We start from the raw sequence: 4,723 nt of genomic DNA, 5'->3' as shown, positions 1-4,723 counted from the left end.
TTAATTTTTTTTTTGCCCGTTGGCCGCGTCCGTTGTGGGGGACACGTTACTAAATCGCTGGAGCGCGATGGTTGTAGGGGAGGGAGACGAAAGCGAGGGGTGTGAAGAGAGGAGAGGGAGGGAGGGAGAGAGAGAGAGAGAGAGAGAGAGAGAGAGAGAGAGAGAGAGAGAGAGAGAGAGGGGAGCGGCCGTTGCCGTGGGCCACCGCCTGCGGACCGCGGCGTAGGCAGACCCGCGGGACGGGCATGCTCCACGGGGCTGCCTGCCTAGCCCGCAGGCGCTCTCTGGTCTCTGACTATTTCTATTTCTTCAAGTAGTGATTAACGTGATGGGGCGTAAAAAATAATTGCAACACTGAAATTGTATTGTTGGTGCAATATTTTAAGGGATTGATCAGCTGAAAGATGTCTACCTCTCAAAATTACAAACACAGCGTAACCCCCCTCCCAATCCTCCCAGAAAAACGAAAAGAATAGAGAGAAGATTGGGGCGACAGTGTTGGATGAGCTATGCTCTCTCCCCCCCCCCCCCTCTCTCTCTCTCTCTCTCTCTCTCTCTCTCTCTCTCTCTCTCTCTCTCTCTCTCTCTCTCTCTCTCTCTTTCTCTCTCTCGGTGCGCCCTCATTTCCCGAGGCGCGAGGACAGTCGGGTCGACAGGCGCCCAGCCGTGGAGCCACAATTCAATCGCTTGATCCCACTTGATTGAGTTTCGCCATTTTAATGTCTTTCCCCAATTGCGTCCCCCCCCCCCTCCCCTTTGCGCCCCGCGCCGTGACAAGCCGACACGCTCGCCCTACAGCACGGCCAGTGGAGCGCGGCCGCAGCGGGGCGTGGTGGGGCGTGGCGGGGCCGTGGTGGGCGTTCCAACTGGCCACAGCGCCGGAATTCAAAATGGATTCGCGGGCGCGTGGAGGCGAGCGGGCGAGGCCGAGTTACGTTCGAGGTTGTTTTTGCTAAACGTTCGGTGGGACCGGGTCATGTTGTCTTAAAATAAATGAGAATCTGGTATATTGGCGTTACACCGCAGATTTGTAACTCCCGTTCCCGTTATTCTCAGAGGGAAAACAAATAAATCCGTGATGTCATGGTTGTGAAAACACAGTGCGCCATGATATTCTCATTTATTCTGACCCCCCCCCCTTGTTTTTAACAGTGAACGCGCCATGAGCACAAGCGCCCGCTGCCAGAATCCAGAGCCCTCTGCTTTTCGACGGTCATCACGCGGACATAAATTCTTTCCATTATTTTCCCGTCCACTCTCTTCCTCTCTCCCACGGGGTCCGGCCTGCTGGGCGGTCCCTATGGCCCCATGGCCCTTGTGGACCAGCTGCCCCTCTCCTACCCCCTGCCCCGCTCCTGTTTGGGGTCGGTCTACGCGAAGACTTGCGGTGGAGGGGCGCGGCAGGAGGAAAGGGAGAGAGCGGGAGAGGGGCGAGGGCCAGCAAAGTGACAGAGAAGGATACAGGGCGAAGGGGGCTGGGGGAGGGGGCAAGCGACCGAAAGTCGTTCAAGTTTGACAAACAGCCCGGTCTGTTTCCGCTCGGCGGGGCGCCGCTGGAGTCGAGCTGAGTGGCGGGCGGGGTGGGGCGGGGCTGTGCGTTAGGGTGCGGCTCCACGGGCCGACGTGCCTCTCAGGGTCACGGGGCGGAGGCAGGACGAGGAGGGGCCGGAGACCGGAAGGGGGAAAGGAAGTGAGAAGTAGGGGAGACAGGGAGAGAGAGAGAGAGAGAGAGAGGAAGCGAGGGAGGGAGGGAGGGAGGGATGGAGGGAGAGAGACGAGTGGTTGTCCAGGTAAAGCAAGCGGGGCCGAGGCGTGGCGTGGCGTCGCCGCTCGGTGGATGCGGAGGGGTTGTTTTCCAACTGGCAGGCGAGAAAATAACTTGGCGAGCGGGGCGAGGTGGGGCGGGGCGGAGCGGGGAGAGGTGGCACTCACGGCGCAGTGCTGCTCTATCGAGCATAGCGCTCGCCGCCTAGTCGCGACACTCTAGCAGGAAGGCGGCGCCAATCACAACGCCACGCCACGCCGCGCCGCGCCGCTCTCTGAACCTCTGCTCCTGCATGGGGTGATGACGTTATCTAGGTGACAACGGGGGAGACGAGATGCTGGGGCGGGACGGGGCGGGGTGGGCCTCGTGCCAGCTTCGAGGTGTGCGATTCACACGCACAGACACGGGCAGCCTGCTTCCTGATGTTGTCAAATCAAATATCTCGCTTTGGCGGCACATGGAACATCATCAACAACAACAACTTGCGCCGACTGCGCGGAGAGATTTCGCCTCTCCTTGTTGTTACTGCCATAAATTTGAAACACATTATTTAAATTTTGTTTGCTGTAAACTGCCGGAGAGAGTGAAGTGGAAATATGACGGAAGGGATAGCCGGGTTCCCCGCTGGGCCTGCCTTTGTTCGTGTATGCCTCCCGCTCAGCTCATAGCCCCTTCTCTAACTCCAGAGGTGCGGGGAGCGGGGGAGAGGGGCGGTGCATTCCAGAGGGCCTGGAGCTGGCTGGGGCGGCCTGGAGCCCGCGGGGGAGTGGGCCCAGTAGTCTGGATTTGCTGTGTTGCTTTTTAATTTCGCTTGTTTTATGGAACGTCCCGCTTAGCCGGAAAGCATTACCATGTCGCTGCAGGCAGGCAGGCATGTTGTTCGGGTTGGGGCTGGGCTTCAGCCCTCTCCCACCCTCTCCCTCTCCCACCCATATCCCCCTTCTCTCCCGAACCCCATACCGCTGCTCAACACGCGTTCGACTCACACAGCGACAAAAAGCCCCCCCGGCGTTTTCCCCAGCCGATTGATTCTGATCGTCGCTTGTTTTGTTCCAGGTGTGGCGCCACGGGCTCGGGACGGCCGGCTGCAGTGCAGCTGCGGGCTCCACTGTGAGGGCTCGAAAGGGCTACGCAGTGACTTTCCCGTTGGGGTTAGCTGAGAGTTTTTTTTTCCGGGTTTCACGCGTTGTTGAGGTAGAAAAGGGTTTCACGCACTGTTTTGTGTTCGGATAGAGGGTTTCACATCGAGGGCTGCCCTGACAGACGCTTCAGTTTGGATAAGTTTTCAAGCATAGGTGTTAAGGGGCTCAATTGGAAGGTCTCACACTGAGGGTTGCATGGGAGGTTGTAGGGCTAGAGGTTTCAAAATTCGATTCTTAGCGTGGCCGTTGTGTAGCGATCGGAGGGATCCATTGAGAGGTGTGGTCTCAACGGCTCTCTCCTGCCTCGCCAGCCCGATCAACGACATGAAGAGCCCCGGGGAGGTCGCCGACGCCGACTAGGAGGCCAGCCCAGCTGAGGAGACACCGCCAAGCTGGACAGGATGGCGGCCTTCACCGGGTCCGGCCCGTCCAGGCAGCGCTCGCTCAAGGACCGGCTGCGCGAGGGCATCGCGGGGACGCTGTCTTGGCAGTGAGTACCACCCCTGTCTAGTGTAGTGGCCCGCTAGAGAGTAGAAATAGGGAATGGGGACGTAGGCAGATAGAGATGCAACTAGAATTAATAAGCCACTAGAGCAAAACATGAATTCGCTAAAATAAAACATTGTATCGATAGTAATAATCCCTTTATTGGACCCGATTTTAGAAACGGGCGGCTCGTCTCACCAACAAATATCATTCTGTCAAAGAGTCGTGATCTCGTGATCTCTCCCTGATCCACGAACTATGGAAGGTTACAGGCACTGCGGCCGGTGGGCAGGCTTACAGCCATTCCTGGCGTGCCACCCTCTCCCTCCCCCTTCGGCTCGGCTTGGAATTTCTGCCACCGGAGCACGTGGAAATAATCATTCGCCACGGTATCCAATCACGGTCTCGGTTATGAGACTGGCTTTGGCATTGCCCGAGGGGGAGGGGGCGCACCCCACATCCGCCCTGTACCGCCCGCCCTGTCGTCACAAACACGCTCGGCTCGCCTTTTATTAATTTCCTGAGGCCGACTTTCTAAAACAACACACACAAAAACAATGTCAAATAATAAGGATTTTGGTTGTGCGGAAAACAAACTGCCAGTACTTTTTGCTCTGAAGACACGAGCCGTCGTTGTTGCGTGCCCGTGCACTGGAAACGCAAGTGTGTGAATGTCGCTCACTTGTAGGTGTCTGAATATCCATTTGTACACTTCGGGGGGTTTAACGTGTCAATTTTCTAGGAAAAATCTTTTCACAAATCGATATTTACATTACTACGCGCGTGCGACATTCACACACTTGTGTTTCCAGTGTGCCCAACAAGCAGGTGGTGCCGGAGCAGCGTGTAATGTCCAAGGGGGCGGCCTTTATTGCCCCGCGGGCGTGGCGGAGCGTGGCGGAGCGTAGCGTAGCGTGGTCACTGAAGTGGATGAGTGGCCCGCCGGCTCCCTCCGCACTTCAGGCCGCTTCAGTCCCACTTCATGTCCGGGGCTCCTTCGCTGTACACCGTGCGGGTGGGCTCTCTGCCCTACCTGGATCCTGGAAGCGCACCCTCTCTACTTGGTGAAGGCCGCCCCCCCTCCCCCTTCATCGCATTCACAGGTTTCCTCACCCTTACGCGGATCATTTCCTCGTCGCCTTCACTCCTCGCTCTCTCTGTCTCTCTCCTCTTCTCTCTCTCTCTCTCCCTCACTCTCTCCCTCCCTGCCTACCTCTCTCCCTCCCTCTGTCCTTCCGTCCGTCCGTCCGTCCGTCCCTCCCTCTCTCCCTCGCTCCCTCCCTCGCTCCCTCCCTCGCTCCCTCCCTCGCCCCCTCCCTCGCTCCCTCCC

General features: G+C 58.0%; 1 long non-coding RNA gene across 1 annotated transcript in view; it reads left to right on the top strand.

Annotated features, from left to right (window-relative positions):
- The first annotated feature begins 2,922 nt into the window (after positions 1-2,922).
- LOC113203033 (uncharacterized) overlaps positions 2,923-4,723 on the top strand; it is a 236,033-nt gene continuing 234,232 nt past the window's right edge. The window contains exon 1 of the long non-coding RNA XR_008010910.1: positions 2,923-3,397. This is a non-coding gene — a long non-coding RNA (uncharacterized LOC113203033). The remainder of the gene's footprint in view (positions 3,398-4,723) is intronic.

Source organism: Frankliniella occidentalis, unplaced genomic scaffold (assembly GCF_000697945.3).
Source record: "Frankliniella occidentalis isolate FOCC.00 unplaced genomic scaffold, Focc_3.1 Scaffold26, whole genome shotgun sequence".
NCBI classification, from domain to species: domain Eukaryota; kingdom Metazoa; phylum Arthropoda; class Insecta; order Thysanoptera; family Thripidae; genus Frankliniella; species Frankliniella occidentalis.
The sequence above is the reverse complement of the archived record's forward strand: the minus strand, read 5'-3'. Positions and strand labels throughout refer to the sequence as shown.